Here is a 21,855-nt window from a genome sequence, read left to right on the forward strand (position 1 = left end):
GGCACCCTGCTCTCGTTTGAAGCCTGAGCAAGCGCGTCAGCATGTCTCTGGCTCCCGGTCTCCCCCTCCCCTTGCTGCTCGCCGGGTATAAAATACCCGCAGCCTAAAAATAAATCTCTCTTGAGACGGCTCAGGTGCAGCTCGGGGCTTTCACCTCCAGTGCCTTGCTCCAGCTCTGATCTGGGTGTCTTTAACACATTAAAAAGCTTCAGCTACTTTAAACACAGAGCCACCGTATGACCCAGCAATTCCACTCCTAGGGATAGACCTAAGAGAATTGAAAACATACGTTCGCATAAAACCTCGTACATAAATGTTTACAGCATCTTTATTCATAAGAGCCAAAAGGTGGAAACAACCTCAGCATCCACCGACTGGTGAGTGAATGGACAAGGCCTGACTCATCGACCACGGTGGAATATTATTCGGCAATAAAAAGGAGCAGAGTGCTAGCAGGAGCCACTGGCCTGCGTGAACTTGGAAACCGTGATGCTAAGTGAAAAGACCGTATCCTATGCGAGTCCATTCACACGAAATGTTGAGAACAGGGAAATCTGTGGAGACGGAAAATAGATTCGTGGTTGCCAGGGGCTGAGCGCCGGAGCGGGGCTCGGGGGGCCGATAGCTCAAGGGCACGAGGTTGCTTTTGGGGGTGATGAAAATGCTCTCAGGTTGTGGTGACGGTCATGCAACTCGGTGGGGCACACAGAAAATACCGAATCGCACCCTTTACACGAGCGCATTGTATGGTGTGGGAACTTTGTCTCAGTAAAGCGGCTCTTGAAAGGCTTTGGCTGGGTTACCATCCGTCAGTCACACGCACGCACGCACCCGCTCATGTTCACACTCACGTGCAGATCGTGTAGCAGCTCCGAGCTGGGGGCAAGGCAGGAATTTCAAGGGTGAACAAGGCGCGAGGCAGCCAGGCCCGCAGCCCACACGGAGGGCAAACATCCGGCTCGGGAGGCCAGGAGGCCAGAGAGGTGTGCCAGGAAGGGGGGAGTGGCGCCCGAGCAGTCCGTCCACCTCTAGTAATGACCTCTAAGTCAGGTGCAGGGGGAATGGGGTGGGGGAGGAGCACACACTCGAAGGAAACCAGACTTTGCCATACGGAGCTGGATTCTCTCTTCTTTTAAGAAAACCACTCCGTTCCCTCAAGCTGCCTGGCCCTGCTCTTGCCCACCGTCCCTCGACCGGCTCCACCCCTTGGCGGCCGGCTCTGAGGGCACGCGCCATGCCCTGGTTCTCTTGGGTGCCCTTCTGCCCGGATTGCTGACCACAGAAAGGGGGTGAAACCCTCTGACCACCTGAAGAGAGTTCTGTCAGCGAGGGTTTGCTTCATGGATTTTGAGCCCCGTGCTTTGAGACACTTGAATCTTTGAGCGAACCTGTAAACCAGGGACGGGAAGTCCTTAGCACCCGCCAGAGGCTGGTCTTGAGACTCCCTATTTTCCATCAGAGAAAAAGCGGGGCAAGGAGGGCTGAATGTGTCACTCCCGCACACGAAGCCACCTTTGCATGAAGGTAGCTGCAACGGGGCAGAAAAGGCCAAGGGTTAGAATGAAGGAGAAACCGCTCACCATGTTCATTTTTTTTTTTTTTTAATTTGTTGAATGTTTATTTAAATTTGAGGAGAGAGACAGAGCAGGGGTGGGGGAGGGGCAGAGAAAGAGAGGGAGACACAGAATCCGAAGCAGGCTCCAGGCTCCTGGCTGTCAGCACAGAGCCTGATGCGGGGCTCGAACTCACGAGCCATGAGATCATGACCTGAGCTGAAGTCAGATGCTTAACCAACTGAGCCATCCAGGCGCCCCTGCTTACCATATTCTTTATTGATATTAACTCATTTGAGCCTCCTGATATCCCACGAGCCTCAGTTTGTTCATCTGTATAATGGAAGCTGGACCCCAACTTAAAAGCTCTCTGAACAAGTGTAAGTTTCCAGAAACTTACTACATCATAAATATCGGTTCCTATCATCCCTCCATTCTTTCGTATGATATTTTAGATACTGTGAGCACCCTCTTATTTGACCCTGGCTGAAAAGTATTGTTATTCCCGTTTTATTTTATTTTGTTTATTTTTTTTTTTAACTGGAGATTTAATCTCTGCAGTCTTTTTTTTTTTTTTTTTTTTTTTTTACGTTTATTTATTTTTGAGACAGAGAGAGACAGAGCATGAATGGGGGAGGGTCAGAGAGAGAGGGAGACACAGAATCTGAAACAAGCTCCAGGCTCTGAGCGGTCGGGACAGACCCCGATGCGGGGCTCGAACTCACGGACTGCGAGATCATGACCTGAGCTGAAGTCAGACGCTGAACCGACTGAGCCACCCAGGCGCCCCAGTTATTCCCCTTTTAAAGGGATACTGAAAGGCACCTGGGTGACTCAGTTGATTACGCGTCCAACTCAGGTCATGATCTCACGGTTTTTGAGTTTGAGCCCCGTGTCGGGCTCTGTGCTGACAGCTCAGAGCCTGGAGCCTGCTTCGGATTCTGTGTCTTTCTCTCTGTCTGCCCCTCTCCCACTCATGCTCTGTCTCTTTCTCTCTCTCGAAAATAAATACACATTTAAAAAAAATAAAGGGATACTGAAGAAACTGAGGTCAGTTCACCTGCCCACAACTGTTTGGTAAATCGAAGAATCATGGGACGAGAACCTCTTCACCTGGCATCTCTCCCAGGACCAGGGGTCTCAACGTCTAGTTGCATCGGAACAATGTGGGCACTTGTCAAAATCAAAGAGGTATAGGATCTGGGGTACCAGACCCATGGAATCAAATTTTCCAGGGTGGGGCCCAGCCATATGCACTTGTAAGTTTCCTCCGGGTGATTCCGGTCCACACCAGAGTCCTTGAGTCTCTCTACTAAATCAAGCAGATCTTGGAAAGAGAAAACCTAGAAGAAAAGAAAAACGTAGCCAGAAAAAAATCTAGAGAATAAAGGAACTTTAAAAATGGGATCTGCCTGTATCTTACAATGATAGCTAACTTCATGGAGTGTTTACTTGGTGCGGGGAGATTGCTGTACATGTACACGATCATACTCTACATGAATGTATTTGAACCCTTGAGCCACCCTCTGAGGTAGCTACTTTTACTATCCCCATTTGACAGAGGAGAGAGTTTAAATTATTGACCCAAAGTCACCCAGCTAAGAAAGAGAGCCAGGAGAGGATCTTCACTGCCTTATAGACCTGTAGAGAGGCAAGTGTTTTCCTGTAGAGAGGAAGATAGGCCGGGAGAGTGAGAGCAGAGGTGCCACAGAAGGCTAATATGGAACAAGGCTAGGTTGAGGTCCCCAATCTACGTCCTCCCAGGGCGTGCTGGCATCATCCCGGAAACCTGACTGGGGGCTTGGCAAGTTTAGGCTGAGCTTTGGACACCTGTCGGAAATGGTGTGTGGGTGGCGAAGCGGCCATCCCTGCCACCTTGAAAGGGCACCTCCCACTGGGCGTAATGGGTTGAAAGGCCACCCCCCTACCCCCAAAAGACATGTCCATGTCTCAATCCCTGGAACCTGTGAGTGTGACCTTATTTGGAAAAAGGGTCTTTGTAGATGCAGTTAAGTTAAGGATCTTGATCTGGATTATCCAGGCGGGCCCTAAATCCAGCCACAAGTGTCCTCGTAGGAAGAGGAGACCCAGACACGAGGGCAGGTCACGTAAAGACGTAGGCAGAGTTGGGAGCAAGCAGCCACAAGTTAAGAGACGCTGATAGTTACCAGAAGCTGGAAGGCACAACATAAGGAATCTCCCCCTAGAGCTTTGGAAGGGAGCTGGGCCCTGCCAACACCTTGATGTTGGATTTTCAGCCTCCAGAACTATGAGAGAATGAATTTCTCTGGGTTTAAGCCTCCTGGTTTGTGGTAACTTGCTATGGCCACACTAGGAAATTATACGTTAGGGAAGGGACAATCAATTTAATGGACATTGCCCTCATGTCTCCTCAGCATTCCTTTTTCTTTGATCCCGGTTCCAAATCGTCCCTTCCTTGAGAGACGTGCTCACCAACCTCCTGCCGCGTGCTTCTGGTGGCCCATCCTGGCCCCAGACAGAGGGAGGGGCCTGTCATCTAGGACTGGCCAATCAGAGAGCCCCAACTCCTGGGTGGCAGTGATTGGTCCGGGGGTGACTCATGACTCAAGCCTGCCCAATCAGAGCCCTTCCCTGATTTTTGTATTACTAAGCAGGCAAAGGTCATACTTCCTTTTCTGTTGGGGTTGTGAAATTGGTGCGCGAACAAGCCAAGCCACCGGGGGTACCTGTACCTGCCGTGTGGAGAAAGCCCAGGCACGGTAGGTAGGTAGGAATGAGGCTAAAATGTAAAAGGAAATAGAAGCAAGAAGCCAAGTTCAAGAGTGAGAGAACGCCGGTAGTGTGCAAATTTCTGGATGCTGTCGAACCTAGAGCCAGTGCCACCATTCCTATGGTTTGCGACACGAAACTTAATGATTCTGCCCAGGCTGGCTGGAGCTGGGTTCTGGCCTTGCTACCGACAGAGCTCACACTAATACAACAAGTTGAGAGCGACTGCCATTTCCCCCAGGCAGAGCAGAGGCATCTGGGAACAAACTTGACTGCACTGCCTACATCTCGTCCTTTTTGAGGGAGGTTTGAGGACAAGATCAAGGGCTGGCAGTGTTACGTGTTGAAGAAAAGAGAAAGAAACATGCTTGAGAAAATAGGTCTCCTCGATTTCCATGGCATCGGTCAGAATGTCCAAGAGACTCAGTGGAAACCATTTCCCAAGCAGAAGAATGTTCGTTCCTGTTTGGCAGATCCCGGAGAAGAGAAGAAAAACAAAAGATGCAGACAGGGAGCCAAGCTGGGGTGGGCACGGAGGCCCCGACCCCCTTTCATAGCCACACGAAGCCACCTATCCATCCAAACACTGGCCCCGGGGATCACAATGACATCTGAAACTTCTTTCAGGCATTTCCTTCCCTTTCAGGTCTCTTTGGGTTCCTCAGCCCAGATGTTGCTAATTTTCCATCTTTTCAAAGCTCTCCGTCGCATTTAAAGTCAGAATGCTTCCTATTCATCGCTTCTGAATTTGAGGGGGAGGAAATCACAGAGGTCAGCAGGCCTTTTAATATAGAAAGTAAATGAGCAAAGCTGTGCGCGAACGTGTGAGTGCGCGCGGGCACACACATAGCTTGTTATTTCCTGCCTTAATCCACTTTTCAGCTCCACTGTGCAAGATCACAGGATAGACTCGGGCAGTACCTCTAAGAAAGGTTCCTCACATCTCCTCCAGGAAAGAAGCTTCTTCCCAAAAGTTGCCTTTTGAAGTTCACTGGGTCTGCGCTGCAGCCCTCAACCAAGCTAATTACTGGTCAGCGAGTGGCCACTTTGAACTGGTCACACACCAGGGGCCCTCTGAGGATCTTGTTTGCTGGGTGACTGTTTTCACATGATGCCTCTTCTGTTTACATGTGGCAAACGGCTCCTTCTCTCTCACTTGAGGCAGAGTAGAGAGGAGGCCCTTCCAATGAAAGCGGCCTCGCGAAGAAGTGGAGGAAAGCTGGGGCCTACGCTCTTCTGACAAACTTGAACTTCTGACAAACTTGAGAGGGCTCGTGGAGAAACTAAATTTGGTTGCTGCTATCCATTTAAAGGAAACACTGATTTAGAGAAGGGAGAGCACGAGGAATGAGGGTGAGCCATTGATTTCCTTTCAGCTTAACCACTGAATTTCCAGTGTATTCTTGGTCACCTGCAGAGTTCCCAGTAGAGTCTACATACGGACCCCGCTCCAAACAGGTAGCTTCGAGCGGGTGCTAGAACACAAAGGTAGGAGGGGTCCTCCATTTTCCTTTTTTTTTTTTTTTTTTAAGTAATAGAGAAAAAGAGGAAACAATAAAGACCAAAACAGGTGATGGGCTCATCCCCGAGGTAACAAATTCCCCATACACGTGACTTGAATTTCTGAACCAAAAATGGAGGTAAGTGGTCTTATGACAAGGAGTATAGATGGACACAATGGGGGAGAATGGCTTCGATTTGTCCCAGAAATTATAGGGCGGTGGTTCTCAGTGGAGGGAAATTTAAAAAATTTTTTTTTAATGTCTATTTATTTTTGAGAGAGAGAGAGAGAGAACGCGTGCATGAGAGGGTAAGGGGCAGAGAGAGTGAGGAACAGAGGATCGGAAGCAGGCTCTGCAATGACAGCACAGAGCCCTGTGTGGGCCTCAAACTCACGAACCATGAGATCATGACCTGAGCCGAAGTCGGACCCTCAACCGATTGAGCCACCCTGGCGCCCTGGCAATTTTGAATTTTATCTATTGGCTAAAGGCCAGGGATACTGCTAAATATCCTACGATACACAGACCAGGCCCCCCCCCACAAAGAATTATTCAGGAGGGGCATCAGCAGTATCCCTGTTGAGAAACCTTGGCAATGACCAGTCGCCCGGCCCTACCTGACCGCCATGGCGTAGGGATGTGCAGTCGTCCCAAGAACCCAGAAGAGGAGAACCAAAGGCGTGCGTGCGCTAGAAGTCCCACAGCAAGTTAGCTGTGAGAAGCTGGGCTGCACGGCCATGAGGCATCAGGGCTCGAGTGGGCACTAGAAGGAGCCAGAACTGAAATTTTGGAAGAGCAGATCTCAGGAGATAATGAAGGAGGCCGGTCCAAAAAGACAAAGTGTGGCGGGCGTGCAGAAGGAGGCAGAGATCGGGGGGGCCTCGAGAGCCACAGAAAGAAGGTGTCTCGGTCCTGGGCAGCTTCCTGCTCCCCAAGGGGCCCCGCTGTGCTGGGTTTTCACGAGAAGACCGGGTCAGCGTGCCAAAGCCCTGCTCTGAGCCGGCGTGAATGGATCCCTGTTTCTCAATACCAGAAGAACTTTGACTCATGCCTGCCAGTTGTATTTCTTGAATACGTAATTCCCCGTCAAGGTTGTGGAAGGAAGCTGTGCTCTCAAACGTGGAGCCGCCCCAAAGATGACAGGTCTGGAGCGAGCTTTGCAGAAGAGCCCAACTTTCCACCAGCCCTGGCCTAACACAGCCCGTGACGCAGGGGCCATTCACGCATCTTAAAGGCTCAGAAAGACCCCCTGCGCGTGCGCATGTCACCCAGGGATGCTGCCACGAGGGTGCTGAGCTGCTTTGGTGTCAAGGGCCCTTCTCAGAATACGGCCTTCAAGTGATTTAAATGCTTCTAAACCAAGAAGGCAAAAATACAAAGGAGTACAACCACAAGCAATCGCAATGGAACACGGTTCTCAGAATATTTTACCATTGAGACATAGCGCTCTGTGTCCTTGTTAATTAGCACATCAAGAAACTCCAGGGGCGCCTGGGTGGCTCAGGCGGTTAAGCGTCTGACTTGGCCTCAGGTCATGACCTCGCGGTTCGTGAGTTCGAGCCCCGCGTGGGGCTCTGTGCTGACAGCTCCGAGCCTGGAGCCTGCTTCGGATGCTGTGTCTCCCTCTCTGTCTCTGCCCCTCCCCTGCTCGTGCTCTCTCTCTCTCTCTCTTAAATATAAACGTTAAAAAAAAAAAAACAAAAAAACAAAAAACTCCCGTGCCTGGTTGATTACTTACCTGCCATGCTCATTGGACCCTTTGCGTTTTACGCCCTCTTGGTGGTCCACGGGCCACAGATTGAGAATCTCTGACCACAAGGTCCCAAACAGAAGCCAAACGGGTTTTCGGAGCAGGAAAACAGCTCGTGAAGAGGAAGCAGAAATATGTTCTTATTCTAAAGCTAAGCCATGAACAATGATATATCCCCAAGGCAAATTAGCTCATCAGCTTAGTTCTTCTCACCCTGCGGCACTCGGAAAAAAAGGTAAGACGAGGTAAGCTTTGAGGGAGAACTCGAAGTCTAGAGGAAACTGAAGCAGGAAAACAAGGCTTGGCCCATTGGAGGGCAACAGCATTGCCAGACGGAGGAGGGAGCTGTCCTCGGGAGCAGGGATGCATCAGAAATGCTGCGGGACCAACGCGGGGAGAGGTGTCCACTTGAGGGAAAGGCCTGAAATGGTCACCAGGGATCAAGCTGAGGACTCGAGAAGAGAAGAAATGGGGGTCAAGGTGGATGGAATTCAATTCATGGAACAAAACTTGTGGGGGGGGGGGTGCAGAAGTCCATAGGCAAATACCTCTGTTACTGAAATCCAAGTCCTGTTCTTTCGGTAGCTGAAGGTGGCTGAGAAAGGTTGTATGTGTTTGGAGAAGAAACAAAATTGTCTGAACACGCCGCAGCAGACAAAGCAACAGATGAGGAATTAGAAAGCCTGAGCTCTAGTTTCTAATTTGCCTCCCTAATCAGAGAGGGCCACCCAAGCCAAGTTATTCTATTCTTCGGGGTCTCAGTGCTCCGATCTACAAAATGAGAGTGTTGAGCAAAATCTCATCGGCAAACGTTTCGCAGTATCGAGACCAGCCAGAGATACTCACGTCATCGCGGTGATGCTCAATTTTGGCTGCCCACTGAAATCTCCTGCGTCCTATCCCCGGGGTTCTGATTTAATTGGTCTGATATGGTCCGAGCATTCAGATTTTTTTAAAAAGCTCCCCAAATGATTCTAACAGACAGCCAGGGTGGAGAACCACTGTTCTAGCATAGTTTCTCAGATGGAGAGGTGGGGTAGAGGACCGAGATCAGACACCTGGATAGGGAAAGGACGATCGAGTTCAGTAGGACCCAGGAACTGGGCACATCAAGGCATGAGAGGGCTCAGGGAAGGCAGTGGACATGGGGTAAGGGGGGGGGGGGCAGAGAATGGGGTAGTCTGGCCTGGAGTGTGAAGACAATTGTGTCTTACTAGCGGGGTAAACCTGGGCCAGTCACTTCCCCTTTCTGAACCTCGGTTTTCTCATCTGTAAAATGGGTGTGTGTATAAAGGAAAGCAAACCCAAACCAACATGTATTGAACAATACTCTTTATGTGTCAGGCCCTATACCAGATTCTATACATTTTGTATCCAATTTCCTTCTCACATCTTACTTGAGAGATGAGGAAACCTGTTTGAAAAGCTACCTGACCCCCTCTTCCATACCTCACTGAGTTACTGCAGGGCCACAGTGAACTCATGTGTCTGAAACAAGGTTGCCTGCTTTAGCAAAAAAACACAGGATGCCCAATGAACTTTGCATTTCAGAAAAACAACAGACGCTTTTGTTAGTGTAAGCATGTCCCAAATATCGTTTTGACCGACACTCTGAATTTGAAACGATTTTATCAACCGTGAAGCCTGATACACAGGTAGTGTTGTCTTGGGTCGTTTGGTTCGCTATTGATAATAGGTTTTTCTGGATTAGGGATGTTAACCCTCTGACATGTGTCCTAAATATTTTTCCTATTTGTGCTTTATTTTTTACTTTGTTTATGAGGTTTGTTGTGCAGAAGTTTTTAATTTTTATGTTGTCACATGTTCCAATCTTTTTCTTTATTGTTTATAGCATTTTTGCCATGCCTAGAAGTTTCCGTCCAAAAATCATACACATTTTCACCCTTGCTTTCTCCTAGTACTTTTATGGTTTTAGTTTTTACATTTAAAGCATCTGGAATTTGTTTGGCAGAATGATGGCATTTTTTTTTTCCAAATGGCTAGCCAGTTGTCCCCATAGCATTCAATAAATTATCTTTTCCCCATTTTCTTGAAAATGCCCTTTATCATATACTGAATTCTGAGATTTACATGTGTATATTTCTGGGACCTCCAATTTGTTCTTTTCATTGTACGACAGCATTTAAATCACTATAATTTCAGAACATGATTTATTACTTGAAAGACTATTTACCTTCTTGTTTTCCCTTTTAAAGAATTTCCTGGTTATTTTTACCTTTCTGTTTTCCTGATGAATTTTAGAATTATTCTACCCAAAACTCTAGTTGAGCTTTTAATTAGGGTTGGGTTAAGTTTTCAAAATAATTTAGGGAGCAAAGTTCGCTTATCACTATTGTATCTGTTTATTCAAGATCAAAGGATGCCTCTCCATTTGTCATACTCTAAATTTATGATTATCAGTAAAGCTAAGTACTTTCTTCATGTAAGTGCTGAACAGTTCTTATTAAATTTGTTCCTGGCGTTTAAAAAAATGTTTTTATTTATTTATTTTTAATGTTTATTTTTGAGAGGGAGAGAGAGAGAGCATGAGCAGGGGAGGGGCAGAGAGAGAGGGAGACACAGAATTCAAAGCGGGCTCCAGGCTCTGAGCTGTTAGCACAGAGCCCGATATGGGGCTCAAACTCAGGAGCTGTGAGATCATGACCTGAGCGAAAGTTGGCTGCTTAACTGACTCAGCCACCCAAGCGCACCCCCCCCCCCAAATGTTTTTAAATGTTTATTTATTTTTGAGTAAAAGAGACAGAGTGTGCACAGGGGAAGGGCAGAGAGAGAGAGAGAGAGAGAGAGAGACAGAATCTGAAGCAGGCTCCAGGCTCTGAGCTGTCAGCACAGAGCCTGACGTGGGGCTCTAACTGAAGAACCAACCATGAGATCATGACCTGAGCTGAAGTTGGACGCTTAACCTACTGAGCCACCCAGGCGCCTCCTCTCCCCCAACCCCATTCCGTTCATTTTCGCTGTATTTTCTATTTGGTTATTGTTTGGACATGTATGAGGTATTTTATTAAAAGGGGCCCCTGGCTGGCTCAGTTCCTAAAGCATGGGACTCATGATCTCAGGGTTGTGAGTTCAAGCCCCATGTTGGGTGTGGAGATCACTTAAAAAGTAAAATCTTAAAAAAAAAAAAAAAAAAAAAAGAAAGAAAAGAAAAGAAAGAAAAAAAAAAAAGGAAGAAGGCAGGAGTAGAAGAGACAAAGACAAAGACAAATTGGTCAGTGTCATAGTTTTCCCTGAGTCTCTTCCAGAGAAGGTTCAGTTCATCGTGGTGATGTCCCTAAAGGAAAACTCATAGGTTCAGGGACATGAGTTCCCAGACTGCGAGGACAGAAGACCCAGATGCAATTCTCCCCCACCCTTCTAATCAACCGTTTGTCAGGTAATGTGAGACGGGGAGCAAAAGGACCTCAACCCTCTCTTCGGGAACATCCTTCATCTTGGCCCGGGAGAACCCAGGCATCCCATTGGCTCTCGGGGCAAGCCCCGCCCCTTCCGGCAAGGCCTTCTCTTCCGGTGAAGGGCCTCCACTGCCTGCCCGGCAAGACGCTCCTTGCCTTCTCCTCCCTGGGAGTCCCTCACGAGACTCTGCTCCTCTGAAGGGAGTCTGGCGTCTCCCTGACGCACGCGTTTGCTTCAAGATTTACATTTTCGATTTCCTTGCCCGTTTTTCGACCGTATACATGAAAGAGAATCGCAAATGCCCAGAAAACTCAAAGGCCTCCTTAGACACCTGCAGCTCCACCGAGCGAACGGGCTCCAATGCGCGCCCAGAAGAGGATGAAGACACGAGGTGGGATAACCTGCAACTTTTCTGGCCGAAGTATTCCGGACTTTATTTCCTCTCCGTGCTGGAGTAGCGTCCAGCTCGCAGGGCCATCCGGAAGGCCGTCAGGCACAGCCTCCTGCCTTCCTCGCGCTGAGCGGCGCGGGGAGCCCACTCGGGTCTCACCCACGCGGAGAGAAGGTTGGGGAAGGAGGGGCAGGGGCAGGAGCTGGTGCCCAGAGTCTGGCCGGTGTCGGGCACTAGACGGTCCATGCCCCACCCACCACCCACCCCTCCCACCCCCACCCCCCACCCCCACCTCCGGGCCCTCTTGTCTGACCCTTCCTCTGTTCCACCGGCCTGTTCCCTTTCGGCTAGAACCTACGGGATGTCCCCCCCACCCACCCCTTCTCTGCATTGGGACTAGCTGCCAGCTTTCGAAAAATAGCGCACATTTAAGCGTTAATTTCCAAAGAAAAGCAAACCCTGTGCTGTCATTTCCTTTTTTTTCTTTTTTCTTTTTTCCCCAGATGGGAGAACGCATGTGCAAGGAATCTCAGGGCCAGCCCTAAAATAGGATGTGGAAGGTGAGGGCACTTGATGATCACAAGTAGGCCAGGGCTTCCGGGCCCACTAGAAGGCAACTTGCGGAGGGGATAGGTGAAGTCCGGGGCTTCCGGGCTGGATGATGTTTGTCTGTGGACCACTGGGGACTAAAAGGCATAGGCTCGTGTCAGCTGACTGCACACTGCTCTACGGTTTCTTCTTTAGCCACTGATTTTTTTTTTTTTTTAACGTTTATTTATTTTTGAGACAGAGACAGAGCATGAACAGGGGAGGGTCAGAGAGAGGGAGACACGGAATCCAAAACAGGCTCCAGGCTCTGAGCAGTCAGCACAGAGCCCGACGCGGGGCTCGAACTCACGGACCGCGGGATCGTGACCTGAGCCGAAGTCGGCCGCTTAACCGACTGAGCCACCCAGGCGCCCCAAGCCCCTCATTTTCAAACCACCCCAACCCAGAATAATAGGAGAGTGGCACTGTGAGCTTTCAAGTTCACATCGCTTTGCCTAACAAGACCCACAGCTGTTCCCACCGCCACTCCTACCCCTTGTCGCTGGAGGTGGAAAACCCCATCCCTTAGAACAGTTTCCTCCCGGGGCACCTGGGTGGCTCGGTCGGTTAGGTGTTCACCTTTGGTCAGGTCATGATCCCGTAGTTCACGAGTTTGAGGCCCCAGGGTCAGGTTCTCTGCTGACAGTTTAGAGCCTGGAGCTTGCCTTGGATTCTGTCTCTCTCCCTCTCCCCTACTCACGATCTTTCTCTCTTTTTCTCTCCAAAATAAATAAACGTTTTAAAAAAAATAACAACTTTCTCCTCTCAGATGCCCCACCTTCTTTTATTCAGAGAAGTCTGAACTACACTAAATCAATTTTTTTCCATGTCTTCCAACTTTCGAGTACGAGAGAGTGGGCCACGTTATGATTCCCCCAGAGCTTAAATGACACACTTCTATTTTTTGCTTTTTATTTCAAGGGAGGACCCTATTTGGCCATCTTCATCCTCTGGGCAGGGACAGAAGAAAAGATCCTCCTCTCCAATTCTTTTCCCTGTTGGATACGGTCTTCCCGAACGTGCCGCAGGATGTATATGACAGAAATATCTTCCCAAGAATGGAATTCAAGCTCTGACTCCCATACTCTTAGAGGCTACTGGCTTGGCTGTAATCCTCCTTGAACAGGGCTTCAGGAGACAGTTAGCAAGAGCTTGGGTCTGTCTGATTGTGTGAGAGTTGGGGTGCGTGGTTTGCCCTATAACAAGATCTCACCAGTACAATAAGTTTGGAAACAGGAAGGTTAAAGAGAAGGGAATTCTGGACAAGGACTCCGCTCTCCTCCCTAAGACAATTCACAGTGATCTTTCATTTTGGCCCACTTACACACCGTTCATGGATCCCAATTTAGCTCAAACTTCTTACCCTTCAACCCAGCCTCTAAAAATAAGAACATCTGGGAATACCAAGGCAGGGTGGTAGGGAGAACAATTTCATGGGCTCTCTCCCTCTCCCGACCTCGTAACTTTTATTGCTTTACAGTTCATTGTCTCACTCTTTCCCCCACCGCCCACCACCATCCTTTTGTTCACACAGGAACTGTGGGAAACTCCACCGGGGGCGGGGGGGGGGGGTGTGATTCACGATCTTTTGGAACGACTGCTGAGCAATGAGAGTCTCAATGAAATACCCGGCTGGGAATATCAACTCCCCCTTTAATATTCTCTTCTTCTGGTTCAATATGGAGTAATTTCAAGGCTCACCACAGCTAGGGCTTGAAGTCTTTCTTTGATTGCTGCTGCCTGTCTATTGTGCATTCCCTGGAACCATCTGGAGATGAGAGCCAGGTAGCAACAATGCAGCATGTCTCTGGGACCAAATGATAATTGGAAAATCCCAGTAAGTCCATTCCCTCTGGCCCTTAGTTCACATATGGCTAGCACATTAGAGACCTTGTCCAAAAGACCAGTTTGGGACATAGAGTGGGGGTGATTTCGGTCATTAACTCAGACTATCTTCCCTCAAATAATCGAGCAATCAGGGCTCGGTGTGCCTTGGCTCCATTGCAGGTTTGGCCATGTCACTGGTTTTAACCCAACCTGATGTCCCTTCTAGAATGGTCCATACTCAAGGAGATAAAGTAGCTGTCTTTATGAGTGATTGCTTCCAGACTCAACGAAGAGAAACTCATGTGTTTGAAATGCCCGCCATCCTTCTCCATTTCACCATAAAGTAGCCAATTTAATTTTGCACAATACTGTTTGATAACAACCATGTGTGTGTCTTCTGTATTTATATGCTCAGGAAAGGACCTACTTGGTCAGTGTGAGATAATTTCACAAGAAAAATGGAACCAGATGTGACTCCTTTTTATTTGGCTCTTCAAACCCGAGCAACCTAATTCCCAGGGTCAGTCGTTACTCGGGTTTTCAGTTACCTTGCAGAAGGGGATCCTTTTTCCCTACGGTGTTTTCTTTTCCAAGGCACCTGACACGCAGGAGTGGGCAAAAGATTTCAGAGAGCTGGTCCTCAGCCTAGAACTTTGCAACATTTGCAGGTTAGTGATTCAGTGGGAGAGAAGTTTCCTCTTTTGGAATAGAACATGTCTGTCCGGTAGTAGGCTTATCCATTTCAATTAAACTATTCTTCTGACGACTCAGTATATACAAGCAGTGTGGGCCTGAAATCCAAGGTCACATAGTGCTAGGATGACTCATTCAAAACTCCAAAGCACAGGAGTTGGGCAGAACTGACATCAGAGAAGGGCAGACTTTTCTCTTTTTTCATCTTCTTTCCTTTTCCTTTTATTCCCATCTCGGTACTGGTCAGCCTATCACGTACACTGGTACAATTTGTACACGAGACAAAGGTGCTCAGCCAGAGGAGTGCATGGGGGCTGAAATCCAGCCCATGCTATGCTTGCTAAGCTATGTATCCCAGCATGGGGCATAGCTACCTGGAAGAAGAGACACCTCTCTCCCCCATCCCCCAAGAGGGCTTATTGGTCACCAAGTTGGCACCCTTGGGGCTGCATCTGTCTGGAAGGAGTGCATTTTTCTAAGAGACTGTACGCGCTATGGTGCCCTTGTGTGCTAGCGATAGCCTGAAAGATGAATACGCAAACACCAGAATGTGTCATCTACTCCTACCTGCCTCACACGAGTGCTTTTCAATAGGCCACATTCCTGCATCCTGCCCCGTCCGTGGGAGACAGTGTAAGTCACCAGGAGAGGCTTTAGACCCGAGACGGTAGACATGTGACACGTGAGCCACTGCTACTCCTATGGCAGACATCACTAATCAATTCCAGAATTCTTTCACTCTGAGCCCAAACTGGTCTCACAACCCTCCACTCAGCGGAGCCTCCTTCTCAGTCTCTACCAACTGAACAGAGTTGACAGGCAAGAGTAAACCTATCTGCCGTCCGTCTCAGCTAGCAACCGCTACAATAATGCTGCATAACAAACCACCCCCCCCCCCCAAAACCAGCAGCTTAAAGCTAGAATCATTTATTCTTGCTCGTTCACCTTGGAGGCACCTAGGATTTGGCAGGTCTACGGAATATCGGGAGGCTGGGCGTGCTCTGCTTCAACCTGCAGTCTAGCTTGGTTCTTGCTATGGTTTGGGCTCAGGGCTGCTCAGTGTGTTTCTTTTCTGGGGACCCTGCTAAAGCGTCAGCAGTGCAGCCAGAGAATACTCTTCTCATGTTGAGATTAGGGGCGTACAAGGGAAAGACCAGCCCCACGAGCAAGTCTTCAGTCTCTGCTTATGTCAGATCCACTAACATTTCACTGGTGAAAACGAGCGATGCGACTGAGCCCAAAATTAAGGAGCAGGAAGTATGCCCCTCCTACTATAGGACCAAGGCAAGGGTGAAGGGTTATGACCAAGCGTTTGGGGGCCACCACACCATCTCTGTCCTAGGCGAGGGGGCAGGCGTCGTGCCGAACCACCTTTAATGTGATGTCCCCTACTTGGCTGGTGCTCCCTTCATATCATTGTTAAACTCATTTTCCCTAGCCAGACAATCAACTTCTTGGCTCAGGTGGGTGGATAACAGGGAAGGCTGAACCTCAGAGCCCGAGATGCAGAGATAGAGTGGTTCTTTATGTAGCCTGGCCAGCGAACCCAGTGATTAGCGGTAATTAAGTTGGATCCGAGACAGGTCCTTGCTCTAGGAAATGGTACATAAAACCAAGTGAGAGGGCCAGGTGGATTCAGGGAGTCTGGGCTTCCGGGTATGTGGTTTGGAAGAAATAAGAGTAGAGGAGAAAGGGCAGAAGTGAGGGTGGCCTAGAGGTGCCCCGGTTAGAAGTAAGCACGGGCATGGAAACCACTGCTGATTGGACAGGGCTTTTCATTTTCCCTCATCAAAAGTAAAACATCCCTCTAGGCCACACCATCTTATCCCCATCATCAAAGGTTAACCCAGGGAATTACAGAGCCCAGGCCGTTCCCTCCAGGAGTTCGTGATCCGAGACACACAGGCAACAACTCTAGGGAGGAGACTAGACGGAGAACCAAGACGGTGTGAAGCAGACAAGTGGGAAAGGGAGTTACAACTGTGGATAAGAGAAAGCAGGGGTCAATCCAGGCAGGCTCCCTGGAGGAATGGGCGCTCGGGAGCTCCTCGGGGGAAGGGAGTACTGTCATCCCAGAAGGATGGCATGATTCGACAGAGGCGATGGGAGTAGAAACGGGGTGTGGGGAGAGTATCTACTGCTGAACAAGCTGAGGGGAGGGGACAGGCAAGGAGGGTGGACTGCACAGGAAGGTGTGTGAGTGGTCGTTCACCTAGCTCAGTTGGAGGTCAAGAGCTTTGCACCAGCTGCTTTTTTTTTTTTTTTTAATACAATAGTCGATGTACAAAGGAAAAGGGTGGTGACAAGAGCTGTGGCCTCCCAATCAGGCATCTTCATAAAAGGAATTAGGAAGAGGAGTGATCACCAAGTCTGTGAGGTATCACTTGCTTTCAAGACAACGCAGACACTGTGTTGCTTTGTCGGCCCAGCAGCAACTCCTGGGTGCGATGGCCAATCGGGCTGTGAAGGTTTGGGCCATCCAGAAAGCCGATGTGACCTCATTTTCCACATTGTGCCAGAGAGTGTGTTTCCTAAAGCAGCCAAGGCCCTGGGGGATGTGCTTTTATCAGACGGGTCCCGGGTTTTTCCCTGTGCGCTGCAAAGTCCTGGCATGTTTTCCTTTGGAGAGAAGTAAAGTGTTAGTGGCAGCCAAGGGGAGGCTGAGAGAAATTGGCTCTTCCCTTTCAAGCCAGGTTAACCGAGTGTGGTGTGTAGGCAGGTCGCTCATTGATTTTTCCCCTCTCTTCTCCAGAGAGCACTGCCATAGTTACATGGATAAAAGCCGGGGAATAAAGACAGAATTGAATGGTCCAGGTTGAAAGAAAACGTTTGAAACAGGCTAGAAGCCCCCAGTCGGGGGTTGGTGTGTGAGGTGGAATGCGTGCTACCTGAGGAAGAGGCCCAGCGCTGTGTAGACGCTGTTGAGACGGAGGGGGAGGTGGTTTAATTCCCATTCCTTCCAAAAGCCGAAAGGAAACCACTTGCTTTTGTCTTCCTTTTGTGTTTCTTGCAGCCCGTACCCGCTGTCGTGCAAGCTCGAGCTTAGAATTTCTTAAGAGCGTTGAGGGTTTCGCCCCTATCATGTCAAGCTCAACACGACCCACGCTCAAATCTCATCGTTTTGCAGACAGCTGGCTCAAAATCACCACGGAGGGCCTATCAACGCCAGGACGGGTTGGTGGAAAGAAAGCCATGTTACCTGAACGTGTGGCACGGCCTGCTCTGGGCCCCTGGGGACCATTTGGGAAGACTCACCTCCCAGTCCAGAGGTTCAGGGAAGCCAATTCATCTTTGGCAAAAAAAAAAAAAAAGAAAGAAAAGAAAAGAAAAAGAAAGCAGAGGAGGGTTGCAAAATAAGAAACATCCATTCACAGCCACAAATACTCTCGGGAATGCCTATCCCGTGCCAAAGAGTATGGTCCATAATGCAAAGAACCAAATCCATTTTAGCCACTTTTCACGAGAACCTCAAGAGAGAAGATTAACAAAAGGAAACAAAATGAATGGGTGAACTAAGTTTTCTTTCCAGGTCAAAGGACTAAGGGCTTTGAGTGGGATCCATGAGGAGAAAGAGAATTCTGTATATGAGATTTTGTGACCCCTGTAGCCCTGTGTCACTTCTGGAACAGACCCTCTGGTTAGCCGGAGTAGTGGAGACAGAGATAGTTCTCCGGACCCGCTGTCAACAGAGCACAGACTAGGTGATTTTCCAACGTGCAGATGGTTTGAGTTGAGCCGCCCGTGCTTCTCCATCCGGATTGTCTTGTGATCAACAGCAGTTATTTGAGAGGCTAAAAACTCAGTCTGAGCAAAACAATTCATCTGGACCAAAGGAACCCCTCAGTCTTGGCCTCACTGATGCTGTTCTCGCTTGTTAACCACCTCAGGATCTGGTTGGTCTGCCGCTTTTTCTTTTTCTTCCAGGCGTCTTATGACGCAAAAGGATTTTCACCTCCAGCTCTTTCTCGCTATGCTCTCTTTTGATCCCCTTTCAGAAACAACAGCTCCTTTTCAGCCCTTCCTTCGCTGGAGAGACTCGGACATCTGTATTAAGCCACAAAGGTCTCTTGAGCTCAGCCGTCGTGACCATCTCACGGCTCAAGCCAAGTTTTGGGCAAGAGTGGAAACTGAAGCAGCACGTGTGGCCAGATGTGTGGGCGTTAGGGCTTTAGGACACACAGCGTCCTCACACCCATCCGTGCTCTGCAGACGGCGGGCCAGCATCTCGAGAGCAAGAATACTGTTGTGGCACTTTTCGCTTGTAACGCACGCTGCCGATAGACTTTCTCACCCACTTTCTCAGGAGTAGGATCTTCTCCCCACCCTGTCTTTTCACCTGGACACGTGGGGGCGCCTGGGTGGCTCAGTAGTTAAGCATCTGATTCTTGATTTCGGCTCAGGTCATGAGCTCACGGTTCAGGAGTTTAAGCCGCGCATCAGGGTCTGGGCTGACGGCACACAGCCTGCTTGGGATTCTTCTGTCTCTCTCTGCCCCTGCCCTGCTCGCGCTCCGTCTCTATCTCAAAATGAATGTTAAAAAAGAAAAGGAAAAAGAGAGAAAGAAACTGGGGATGTGGCCTAATGATTACTTTGACCTTCCTCCTTTTCTTTTTTTTTTTTTAACTTTTTTTTAATGTTTATTGATTTTTTGAGAGAGAGACAGAGCATGAGTGGGGGAGGAACAGAGAAAGAGGGAGGCACAGAATCAGAAGCAGGCTCCAGGCTCTGAGCTGTCAGCACAGAGCCTGACGTGAGGCTCGAACTCACGCACTGCAAGATCATGACCTGAGCTGAAGCCGGACGCTCAACCGACTGAGCCACTCAGGGGCCCCAACCTTCCTCCTTTTCAAGTTGGCCAAGCACTAGTCAAGGAGGTACAGGAAGTGGTCTGTGCTAACGCTGGGAGCATTTTTAAAGGAAAGGAGTGTGTGCTTATTTTCTCCCCTTTTCTCCTTCCTGCTGCTGGAATGCAGACGTGATGACCAGAACCAAGGCGACACTTTTGGTCCCTGAGGACAAAGGTCACCCCATAGGACAGTGGTCCTTAAACTTTTTGGTCTCAGAACCCCTTTTACACTCTTAAACATTTTTAAAGATTAACCAAAAGCTTTTACTTGTGTAGCTTATACTTATTGATATTTATAGTATTAGAAACGAAAGCAGAAACATTAAAAACTCAAGTGTGCATGAGCACATACTCCGTTACCTTTCAGAGCAACATCAGCACACATCATGGGGCCTCTAGAACATGCCACAGTTGAGGCAATGAGAGTGAAGAGGCAAAAGACATCTTAGTGTCACATAAAAAACAGTTGTGATCTCACAGGACTCTTGGGGACCTCAAGAGTCTTGGGGACCTCAAGTTCCCTGAGGAGGTCAACGCAGGGAAGTAGAAGGTGTCTAAGCGTCGGAGGAATTTGCGGACCTAGTAAACACTGTTTCGGACAGAGACAACCTCCAGACTCTTCATGGGAGAAAAATTAAATTAATCTTCGTTGTTGAAAATGCCGCTCTTTGAGGCCTTTTGTCCCTTGTGAGCAACCAAGTCCTACATAGCACACTCTCTTTGGAGGTTTAGTGGGATGCACCCTGTGAATGCGGCCCTATTCCTCCGACTTTCCTCCCCAGGGGCTAAAAATAACAACGTACATTCGCATGCAATTTGAACAATTGCATTTGGAGAAAGACAAAAATTTTCCGGGAAGGCCTTCCTTTTTCTCCTTCGTCAGTGTTTAGGCAAGAATGTCCTAACTTTAACCTCCACAATGAGGGGAGACATAAATGAAAAGTCTCAGCCACGGGATTCACCTTGCGGTGGAATTGCACTGCCTGGTAAAAAATGCTCCTGAATATGAAAGCACGAAGAAGGTCAGGGCTCGCGTTAATCTCCCCGACACCGCGGTGAGATATGTGCTATTATCCCCATTCTGCAGATGCAGAGGCTGAAACAGGAAGGAGCTTGCCAATCGTTACCGTATAGTGTTTTCCTTTCTCAGAGCGTCCACTCAGTCGGCCTCTGAGGGCTCCGGTCTAAGCATCCCTAAGCCTTCCATGGACCCTAAACACGTCAATATCCTTCCAGCTTCCCCTGAAGCTGGCTGTGCATGTGCAAGAGAGGGGCAGCTCTGTGGAGGAGAGAAACAACTTCTCCAAATCAGAATGTCCAGCTGGGACCCTCTTGCCCTACTCCCACCACGAACCTCCTGTCGCAGAGTCTGACACCAGTTATACTCGGGGCAGAACCTACTGCAGCTCTCTCCTCCGCGATGCGAGGTATGTAAAGATTCATGAAACACCTGCCAGGTCTAGGTCTGGCCGGCTTCCAGCTCGTCCTGTACCCCTGTGGAAGAAGTATTAAGACCCATTCAATGGTCCCTCCAGCCTCTCTGAAGGTATTTTCAGGAGGTCTAAGATAGACGAAGAGAAGGAAGGACCACCAAGCTATTTATACTCCTCTAAAGGCTCTAGGTGGTTGGGAAAATGACTGCCCCCCAAATCCAGTGTGACATATTCTGCTCCAAAACATAACGTGACGTTTATAGCTTGCAACAAACTGCCATGGGAAACGCTCGAGTGTTATCATCCACCCCTGATTGCAATTGAGTTTCTTTTTAATTTTTTAAGTTTATTTATTTATTCTGAGAGAGGGAGAAGAGAGAGAGAATCCCAAGCAGGTTCCTCACGGTCAGCACAGAGCCCCATGTGGGGCTTGAACTCACAAACTGTGAGATCATGACTTGAGCCAAAACCAAGAGTCAGACGCTCACCCATCTGAGCCACCCAGGTGCCCCCACAATGGAGCCATTTAAGTGCTGGAGTTGGGGGGGAAAGAAATAGAAATAGGGCAGTCTTTTGGGGGGGTGGGTGTGGTACTCACAAAAACATTTTATAAGTAACAAAATAGTCAAGTTAAAGATAGAAAAATTGGTCATATTACAAGGGAAAACTTATAAAGTAGGTTTGCATAATTTTTCAGAATAATAAACTTTTCAAAAAATGAGTGTTGAGTTTTTCTTCATATCACTGCCCCACAGATACTTTCAGCAAGGTAAGAATGTGTTTTATTGAAGAATAGGCAAGGATAAATCTGGTGTTTCAGCTTAAAATAATACATAGAACTTACAAATGTCCAATGTGATATTAATACAAACAACACCAAAATCTATAAAGAACTTATCAAACTCAATACCCAAAACACAAACAACCCAGTGAAGAAATGGGCAAAAGACATGAACAGACACTTTTCCAAAGAAGACATCCAGATGGCTAATAGACACATGAAAAGATGCCCAACATCACTCATCATCAGGGAAATACAAATCAAAACCACAAGATACCACCTCATGCCTGTCAGAATGGCTAACATCAACAGCTCAGGCAACA

The sequence above is a fragment of the Panthera pardus genome, unplaced genomic scaffold, assembly GCF_024362965.1.
Source record: "Panthera pardus isolate Hobbes unplaced genomic scaffold, ASM2436296v1 HiC_scaffold_3, whole genome shotgun sequence".
NCBI classification, from domain to species: domain Eukaryota; kingdom Metazoa; phylum Chordata; class Mammalia; order Carnivora; family Felidae; genus Panthera; species Panthera pardus.